At 45.8% G+C, this 10,572-nt stretch overlaps 1 protein-coding gene across 2 annotated transcripts in view; it reads left to right on the top strand.

Annotated features, from left to right (window-relative positions):
- The first annotated feature begins 319 nt into the window (after nucleotides 1–319).
- JCAD (junctional cadherin 5 associated) overlaps nucleotides 320–10,572 on the top strand; it is a 58,346-nt gene continuing 48,093 nt past the window's right edge. Inside the window, exon 1 of one of the 2 annotated variants that reach the window (XM_052693791.1) lies at nucleotides 320–426. The gene's annotated coding sequence lies outside the window, so the exon portion shown is untranslated. The remainder of the gene's footprint in view (nucleotides 427–10,572) is intronic. The other variant, XM_052693793.1, reaches the window with a different exon arrangement.

Here is a 10,572-nt window from a genome sequence, read left to right as displayed (position 1 = left end):
CTCAGTATCTAGCATGGAATTCCACACATGCCTTTTATTTAGGAAAGAACACAAAAGTATGTTATCTTATTCCTCTGGAATTTTCCGCAGTTATTTAACATGTTAGTTTAGGCATAATTGGTGAGCGGGCTCTTGAAATTTATATTTTCACAGCACTTATTTGCATCGGGCTTAAAGTAGTTCGTTGCAACCGAGGTAGATGTGAAGCATTAGGCTGCAACGTACCTAATCCATCTCTCCTCCCCCATGACCAGAAATCCTGTGGTTAAAATAACACAGCCTCTATTCAGAGCGCAAACTTAGAGACGCGAGCGGGAGTCACACAACTCCGCTGATGGATGTGCCCTAGGGGCTCTCGTGGTGCTGCTTCCCACCCTGCTGCTGATCCAGGAGAGCACAGCGGGGGCTCTCCTGCCTGCACAGAAGGTAAAGATTTGCTGCATTCTGTGTGTGTTTGCATGGATACTAAAGGAGCCTACCGATGTGACTGTGAAAATACCACTACAAATGCGACTGTGCAAAATGTTGCTGCTTATATAGCGAGAAGCGTTCGGCAAATGGCTTCACAATCTTTAACTGTTAATCTGCTCCTGCGGCTGCTCCCGTACAGCTGAGAAATGGTGAAATGGTAATCTGGCAACGGCAGCAGCTCCCGCCACGCGTGTAGGAGATGGAGCGCTGACAGTGCCGGGCACCGCTGCGATACAGGCGGGCTGCAGCCCTGCAGGCACTGGGGGCTCTGGGCTGGGGGCTGTGTGCAGGCTGTGTGCTGTATGTGAGGGCTGTGCGCTGTGTGCAGGCTATGTGCTGTGTGAGGGCTGTGTGCGGGACGTGGCGGTGTGACCCTCACACTAACACAGCGCAGTGCGTTCAGGAATGTTGGGATAACAGTGTGCCAGATAATTATCTGCCTTTATTTGCTCTTAGGACTTTCCGAGTCCCAGAGGATGCAGGAAAGCATCATCTTTATCTTAAAATCTGCTCTTAGCTGAAATCCAGGCAGGCAGAAGGATGTCTGTGTGGTGCTGTGCTCTCCACACTGACTCTTATTAACTCTCCATGTCCCAACAGGAATCATAGGGCACCCCCGAACACAGTGCACCTCCTGCACTGAGGGATAATACAGGAACACCAACACTCAGATTTTTGCTTAATTTTAAAGCATGCTGCTGCTTCCCACCCTGAGGGAAGGGCATACATTCCTTCCCTCCAGCAAGGCAGTGCTTCTCCAGGTTATGCTCACTGGTCTCCACGAGCCTCATCTCCCATCCTCTTCTTTTCCCCTCTTTCCCTCCCTTGAGTGAGGCGGGATGATTTCTCACAGTGTCTGTGCCTGCAACAGCCTCCAGTCCCACTGTCCCATTCCTGTGCCATCCTCCAGAGGAAGGAAGAGGAGGATGCTGTGCCAAGACCCTTGTAGCACTGAGCTGCCGTGCTACAGGGAGCTCCTGGCTGGCAAAGGTAACCTCTTCCCCTAAGCCAGCACCACTGCTTAGTCCCAGAGGAAATGATGTGGCTTCACCATGTGAGTGCCTGGCGTGGGGCTTTTTTGCGGTGGTTGTGTACCACATGCCATGGCAGAGAGGCAGCTCGGAGGAGAGAGAATATGCGCAGAACAAAGAAATGTGGTCAGGCAGCAACTATAAAATTTCAATATAGAAAGTTGAGCTGATGTCATTTCAACTTCCCAGAGTGGTGCCAAGAATTCTAAGCTCCATATCAAGATTCAGTGAAAATCCCCCACATACTCACAATTTGTTCATGTGGAAAAATGAACTTTCATGGAAAATATGCATGGGAAACTGCCAGAGGAGTGTGTTGCTTTACTTCTTCTATTAATTTTGAATATGTTAGTTCAGAGAGCAATCCCATTTTAGCATCAGCTGTCTCATCCAAGAAGCAGAAGCTCAAACGCAAATACTGGAGGCGAGGGAAGTGTGTTTTCTGTATGACCAGTTGTTCGATGGAAAGAGCTGTTCAAGTGGGAAGGGTGTGGGAAGGCTCAGTGGGATGACTGCATTAACGCTTTTATCCTGGTGACAAGTCAGAATCATGATATGACACACCTGAATGGAACAGCATCATCCGCTTTTATAGCTTTGAATGTGACAAAGTTGGGACCATGTGTTTAACTCCTATGATTAAGATTACCTGAACATGCCCTGCTATAAGACCACATTCACAGTTGCTTATAACTTTGCCAGACTAGAATCATTCAGACTGAATTTTTCCTACTTGATTGTTTGCCTCAGGCTAAGTTCTTTTCTGGAAAATTTCAGCCAAAACTGTCCAGCTATTTCCAAGAATGAACATAGGGGAAAAAGGCATTGTTGTCCAACTGGAAAAAAAAAAAAAGGAAGGGAAAAACAGGAGGAGAAACTGGTGATCCTTTTGGATAGCTCTTATTTCTCTGCACTTTGGAGTAGAGATCTGAAATTTGGCAGGGTCTGAGCTTTGTGTCAGGACTGTGGTTTGTTTTATTATTGTTTTTTCTTACTTTGTAAATCTCCTCCAATTTGGCCTCGTGATAGACTTTGAAAGGAAAAAATAGCAAGTTATTAAGGACATGCTAGGGCTCAGTAGTCAAAATCTGCTGAGATTTCTTCCAGCGAGGGAGCCCAGCCCACTGCCCCAGCAGATCCCAGAGCTGACCCCAAAGTTCCTGTGCAACCCAGGGGTGCTACCAAGCTTCTGCAATTCCCACAGCTCTGCAGGGACTGAGCAGCCCTATCCCCTGGCCAGACTCTGGCAAAATGGGGCTTAATGCGATTGAGCTGTCTGCCTGCATGCCTTTCCTCTGTGACGTTTTGGTTCAGGAGGCTGAAGCACAATCACACCCCAGCTGGTAGCATAGTCTGGGGAACTACAGGCTTGTCAGCCTGACCTTGGTGCCAGGGAAGGTAATGGAACAGATCATCTTGAGGGCAACCACACAGCGTGTGCAGGATAACTGGGGGATCAGGCCACGCCAGCATGAGTTCGTGAAAGACAGGTCCTGTTTGATCAACCTCATCTCCTTCTATGACTGGGTGGCCTGCCTGGTGGATGAGGGAGACTTCAGCAGAGCCTTTGACAGTCTCCCATAGTATTCTCCTAGGGAATCTGGCAGCCCATGGCTTGGACAGGTTCACCTTTGCTGGGTAAAAAACTGGCTGGATGGCCAGACCCAGGGAGTGGTGGTGAGTGGAGCAAAATCCAGCTGGCAACCAGTCATGAGTGATAATATGTTTATTTACCTGCATGAAGGAACCGAGTGTACGCTCAGTAAGTTTGCAGGTGAAACCAAATTGTGGGGAAGTGTTCATGAGCTTGGGGGTAGGAAGGCCCTATGGAAAGACCTGGACAGGCTGGAATACTGGGCTGAGGCCAATGAGATGAAGTTCAACAAGACCAAATGCTGGGTCCTGCACTTTGGCCACAACAATCCCAGGCAATGCTACGGGCCTGAGGGAGAGAGCCTGGCTGACAGACCTCAACACCCATCTCTCCTTCTGTGTGGAAGAAATAGACCTGGGGGTTATGGTCAACACTCAGCCAAACTATGAGCTAGCAGTATGCTCAGATGGCCAGGAAAGCCAATGGCATCCTGGCTTGTATCAGAAATAGTATTGCCAGCAGGATCAGGGAGGTGATCATCTCTCTGTACTCAGCTCTGGTAAGGCCACACCTCAAGTACTGTGTTCGGTTTTGGGTCCCTCACAAGAAAGATATTGAAGCCCTGGAATGTGTGGAGAGAGAAGGGCAATGAAGATGAGAGGAGTCTGAAGCACAATGCTGATGGAGAGCAACTGAGGGAGGTGGGATTGTTCAGTCTAGAGGAGACTCATGGGAGACCTTATCGCTCCACAAGTCCCTGAAAGGAGGTTGTGATGAGAAGGGAGTTGGCCTCTTCTCTCAGGTAGGAGTGATAGGACAAGAGGGAATGGCCTTAAGTTGTGCCAGGAGAGGTTCAGATTGGATACCAGGAAGAATTTCTTTTCAGAAGGAATGGGGAGGCATTGGAACAGGTTGCGCAGGGAAGTGATGGAGTCACCGTCCCTGGAAATGATCAAGAAATTTGTAGATGTGGTACTTAAGGATATGATTTAGTGGGCAATATTGGTGGCAAGTAGATGGCTGGATGATCCTGGAGATCTTTTCCAACCTTAATGATTCTATGATTCAGTTCTATGATAAATGCTGTGAAGCATTCAGGGACCATACAGAGATTGTCACTGTTGTGAAAAATCGGTCTTCTTTGCATAGAGGGAGACTTGAGTTAAAGCCTACGACCACCCTGAGCACTGAGGAGAACACACAATCCTGTATAACATCTTACTCGATGAGGACTGTCCACTTTGTAAACTGGATTAAAGCTGAGATCTCTGGAAAATTCATGGGTGGTCTTCTAAAATGTATCATAATGTACATAGCACAAGGGAGTCCTTGTTCTAGCATCTCTTATCTCCTGGGTTTTTCAGTCTTAACAGTGCTCTCACAGCCTATTTCTGTATGCAATGCTTGTGTAGTATATGCAGGCAGATGGTGAAATGTCAGGGTTTCCATTTTGCCACTTGATGTTAGTCCTACATTGGAAGGTAGGGAGCTGCAGTCTGCTCGCTTCCCTTCTCACCAGAACAGCAGGAAGCATTGATTTCTTTCACTTCTTGTAGACATACCAGCTATGGAGCATCTTGCATGGCCTCTCCTTTCACAGAAACAGGCAGCAGTGTTTCCTCATCAATATCAGCTCCTGGGAGGACCACGTTCACATTAGGGCTCTGGTGCACAAGGCAGTGTGGGAGCAATGACCAGATGAACAGCCACAGCTTCTCGGGAGCTGTCAGCAGAATAGCCAAAGGACCAGAGATGCTCATAGGTCATGCCCTTGTGGCAACTATCAAATTCTCAAGGAAGAACTTCAAAGGGAAGAACTCTTAGAAGACATTGCTATTACAGCTCCTATATACTGACCACACATAGAGACTAACACCATTAACGAAGCCAGTGGGTGGCTGTACGCAAGGTCTCTTGCACAGCTCTGGAAGTGCTGCTGCCTCCTAACCTGCAGCCCTTGCTGGTTCAGACACCTTCTTTCACAGCGAGGTCACCTGATGGGTACAAACCCCAAACCTTCATTGCTTGTAACTTGCTTGAGACTCAGACCTGCTCTTACCCCAGATACATTCACAGCTAGCATCTGGCTTTATCCCTTTACATTCTTCCTACAGTTTTGGTTGAATTACTCCAGCCTATGTGACATGACTAGTTCAACAGTACTGTGCCTTGGGATGTAGTCTTTGCTAAAGTGTATGAAATTCATTTTTCAGTTTCTCAATGAATGAAGTGAGGCTTTTGTCCAATTCCTATTTCTTATGTTTCCATACAGTATTGAAATATGTGCTATTTTGTCTCAGAAGTTAATGCTATTTTCCAAACATTCTGCTTTGCCCTACTCTGCAGACTCCTGGTCTCCGCAGGCTGCACAGGCCAGGTCTCCTATCCTAAGCCACACCAAGGCTTGGGTTTCGGAAGACAGTTGCATAGCACCTTTGAGATCTCCAGATCCCATGTCTGGAAAGATTCAGGCTCACCACAACCCTGAGGGAGGCCTGCAACTTTCCTGTAGTTATGCTGCAGGTATAAATTTGTCTTTATGTTGTTCTGTAACCCAGTGGTGGGATAGGAATAGAAAAAAAAGATTCTTCATGAAAAGTTGCATCTATTTTGTCTCCTAATAACATACAACCATGGCTGAGTATTCTTGTAGCAAACATCCTAATGATCCAAACAGTATTTTCCCACGTAGTTCATGTCCTACTTTGTGTTGGGGCTCTTCCCTCACTTTGGATGCAAGGATAAGGAGAGGCCTTATCTTTTCCAAAAGAAGGAGCTACAGCATAGGGTGAGGAAGATGAGTGTTTCAGCCTTTTGCACTGGCAAAGATCATCTGGGAAGCCCCACCCAGACCTAAATTCAGGTCTCCCACTCTGAGGCAAGGGTCAGATGCTCCTGTATGTCCTTTTTTTATTATTTACAATTCCCTTGTGAATAACATAACCAAAATCTATGTATAGGCTTACAACATATACAAGTTCCTAATAAACTCTCTGAAGTTGTTGTGTTTTTTTGTTGTTGCTGTTTGTTTGTTTTGTTTTTTAACCTCTTACAATCTTTTAGCATGTTTTCTCTTTTATTTGGATGTCTTGTCCCTCAGCAGCGAGTTTCTCTTATTTTTTCTCTCTTTTCTGCTGCTGTTGGATGTTTATGCCCTTTGCATTTTCTACCTGCAGGGCACATCTATCAAACCAAGCACAGCACTGAGCTTAGGCTGTGCCAAACTCACCACACAAAGAGCTCTATAGCCACAGAAAAAATCCCACCCATGTTTCCATCCCTAAGCCCAGCCAAATAAAGCAGCATTTTAAGGTGATTTGCACCACTCTACCACCAAGTCTGTGACCATGTCTTGGCTAAAGTCTACCTCATGATGGACAGTTGGCTGAATATGAGTCAGCAGTGTGCCCAGGTGGCCAAGAGGGCCAGTGGCATCCCAGCTTGTATCAGGAATGTTGTAGTGAGCAGTACTAGGGAAGTAATCCTGCACCTGTACTCAGCACTGGTGAGGCCACACCTCGAGTACTGCGTTCAGTTTCGGGCACCTCAGTACAGAAAGAACATTGAAATGCTGGAGCATTTCCAAAGAAGGGCAACAAGGTCCTTGCAGAGGCCTTGAACTGGGGCTGTTTAGTCTGGGGAAAAGAAGCCTGAGGGGAGACCTTACTGCTCTCTTCCTGAAAGATGCTTACAGAGTGGGGCTGGTCTCTTCTCACTGATTACAGGTGACAGGACGAGAGGAAATGGCCTCAAGTTGCACCAGAGGAGTTTTAGGTTGGATATCAGGAAAACATCTTCACAGAAAGGGTGTTTAAGCATTTAAGCACTGGAATAGGCTCCCCAGGGAAGAGGCTGAGTCACCATCCCTGGATGTCTTCAAAAACCATTAGGATGTGGTGCTCAGGGACATGATTTAGCAGGGGGTTGTTAGGGTTAGGGTAGTATGGATAGGTGCGGTTGGACTTGGTGATCTTTAAGGTCTTTTCCGACCTGACCGATTCTATGAGCTATGCCTGACCATCCATAACCACCTTTGCCCCATTGCACACAGCCCAACCACGCTAAAACCCTGCTCTTACCCATTCCCCCAGCCATCCCATCAGGTGAAACACCAGAAGGACTCACACAGTGTGCCCACTGCTGCAACTGCTTTGTACTCCCGTGCTGCTTTTTGGCACAAAGCAGAAATGGGGTTGCTGATAACCTGCCATGGAAAAACACAACCAAAAAAAAAAAATTGCTTTTTCCACCACTGCCTTTGTTCACAGTGGCTTGATTTTGGACTCTTGCATGTCTGTAATCAAATGTTGCTGCTTTCTGTACGCTACAGCTCTCTGTTTAAGTTGAGAGGAATCTCCCTTAAATATTTATTTAAACAATAACATCCCTTGAGCTCTTTAAAACTTGTACAGAATTGTCTGTTATGAAACACTCCAGATTTTATTTATTTTCTTGATCTGTTTCCCTATCCCACGGCCGTACTGGGAACCAGCACCTCCTTCTGCTGAGGATGCAGCACACGTAGCTTAGGCACTGGTGCCTGCTCCATGGGGCTTTCAGAGCTCATCTCCAGCACCTACCAAGGACTGCCAGAGCTGCAGGGTAGTGCTTTGGCACACATACTGTTCCTGTCCCAGGAACTCAACAACCCTATAACTTCCAGGATTAGGCTACTTTCAGAGGCAGAAAAGCTTCTCTGGTAGCCCTCTCTTCCTACTATTACTCACACACAACAGTTGAGCCTGGAAGCACATGCATACGCAGTCACTTGTTTGTTTTCATATACAAGGTGGATTAAAATTTCAAGTAGTCAATAGCATCTGTGGATTAAATGCCTGATGTCCCCAGGTGGGTGCAGAGAATGGTCCCCAGGAGTGCAACCCCACCTACATTCGGAGACACCAAGGAGGTGAGTGGGGTTTCATGTTTCAGGTGGAATTCCGCAGAAGAGTGTCCTGTATTTTTATTTCTTTAAATTTCTGATTCCCTACTCAAGTAAAAGGAACCTCTCAATAACACATAAATTATAACTTCCAAACCTGCAGTTCTGTGCATTTTCTGAGCAAAAGGTTTTTGAGACACACAAAATGTTCTGTACTATTCAGATGAAGTCCTCAAATTAGATAAGGGCTCATCATTAACAGCAATACAAAATTAATATTGTACACTATAAAAGAGGATTCACCAACCAGGGCATTTGCTCATATTTAATTTTAGCTGAAGGTACACTTTCAGCAAAGTATCCGGTAACTTCAGTGTTACCTGTTAAGAAGTTTGCCTGGCATTATCAGTATTTAAGACAAAGTGGTAGAGACCTACAGTCCTTCTGTGTTTCTAGTTCCACATTATTCCAGCATCCTGATGAATCAGATATTGGCAAAATCTCCATAGCCAGTGTAGGCTTGAGTAAGAACTGGATTACTCACCCACATAAGCAAGTGCAAAGGAGGTAATTCATTATGCTGTTTCTAAGGTATAATTGAAGCCCACCTTCCCATTCTAGGCTTTATGTGGGTTTAATCGGGGGAGCTGAACAGGGGAGAAGTACCACAGCTTCTCTGAATCATTTTTATTCTTGTCCCGGTTCTTTATCACTAGTTACATCACGACATATTTCCATGGAGACTGAGAGTGGTGCCATCAGCCTGCAGTCCCTCCAGTCCCCCTTGGCACCTTCACTTGCTTTTCTAAGTGCAGTGTTTCTCTGGAAGGTCCCTTGGGAGGCTGTGTTTTCATCAAGGTCCTTCTTGTTCTGAGTGGAAATTTCAACAGACTAAATAAAAAGATACATCTTTAGAGAGTGAGTGTTATTGGTGAAGCTGGGGGATCAATTAGTCTTTTTCTGTGGCTGAGGATGATTTCAGAAACAGATTTGAACATCGGCATGGCATAGAGCATTACTTTTCTCCCATGGTGAGTGCAATATGTGGAAAGGCTGTCTCAGACATCCTTTTCTTTTTTTTCAATCTGAACTGGAAAGACCTCCTTGTATTTTACTCTCTACCAACAAGGCGTCTTCAGCAACATAGTATCACAGTTCAATGCACTTAAATAATATATTTAAATGTAATATTTATTATTAAATAAATACCTCTGTTGAGAGCATATTTCCCAAGGTGGGTACGTGAAGCCTTTATGCAGCCACTGCCACATCCACCAAGTTATCTTGTGTCAGTGCCAGGGTCAGAGATCTCCTTTAATTCAATGTTATTTAAGTTCCAGAAACTAAGAATGTTGATAGTTCAGAAAGGAAGCAACTTGTTTCCAGCTAGAACTGAACCAAAATCTCTTATTTCCTCTTGGAATGACATTAGGCCATGCCCCTCTTTTGTGCTCTGATTTCTCATGGAGCTGTATCTGTCTCACCAGCTAGGCTGTGTTAATCTGTGAGCCAAAGCAATTGCACTTCTGTGTTGCCCTGGTGGAGCTGGAAAAACCTCTGACATCAAAAAATACGTTTTTGGATGGTTGGACTAGATGATTTGGTGGTTGGACTAGATATTAGAGGTCTTTTCCAACCTTAATGATTCTATGATTCTATGATTTTCAATCCCTCTTAATCCCACACACCCGTAATGGACCCACAAAAAGGTCTTTGATGAGGAGGCCCAAAGCATTGGAGTAAAAGTCCCATCCCACTAGGATGTCTCAGAGACCTGAGGTAGGGCACAGAAAAATGCAGTGCTGGAGGAAGATTGATCAAAGCTCTGATGGTGGAGATGCAGGCACCCAGGCCAGGACCAACTCAAGATCAGGACCAACTCAAGACCCGGTTGTCCAAACCAAGAGTGGAGGCAGCGATGAGGCCTGCAGTTCTGTTGCTGGAGGCAGTGGTGTGGGACCATCATGTTGGGCACCTCTGAGAGGTCCCTGACTCTTGTATGGCCAAGGGCTGCACAACAAGCATTGGGTTAGTTCAGTCATGTTGGTATTGCTTTATAAGTGTCGAAAGCAGCGTGAGTCCGAATGATTAATTGTTGCTATTTATTAGACTTAATGCAGCCCAGTCCTGGTGCTGAATTTCCCACACCAAAGCGTAGTATATACAGTTGGGTTTGCTGCTCTCCAGACAGCATCCAGCATCGATCACGGCACTGTAAATTGTTTATACAAAACTGCAGACATCATAACTACAAAATAACTCTCTTGTCAGTCAGATAAGTAAATATTTCAAAAGATTGTGAACACCATTGCAAGCTCCAACTGCTCAGACCAGCTCCAAGTGGATATGAGTTAGCAGGGGACTAGATTTGCTTTGCCTTTGATATCCCTGCTCCAAATTGTGTTGAGAAGAGAAGTCAAAACAAGTCTCCTCCAGGGAGGCTAATGCAGTTTTCAAGATGCTGAACTTTCCATGGAGCTAAAAAGAGGAGGAAAACCATGGCGAGTTCTTACCAGCTATCTTCTTGAAGTTGTAAATTTGTATTTTTGAGACTCAAAGGGTACCCCTTCTCCACATCTTCCTTGCTTAGCCCA

This window comes from Tympanuchus pallidicinctus, unplaced genomic scaffold (genome assembly GCF_026119805.1).
Source record: "Tympanuchus pallidicinctus isolate F22 unplaced genomic scaffold, pur_lepc_1.0 scaffold3, whole genome shotgun sequence".
NCBI lineage: Eukaryota > Metazoa > Chordata > Aves > Galliformes > Phasianidae > Tympanuchus > Tympanuchus pallidicinctus.
The sequence above is the reverse complement of the archived record's forward strand: the minus strand, read 5'-3'. Positions and strand labels throughout refer to the sequence as shown.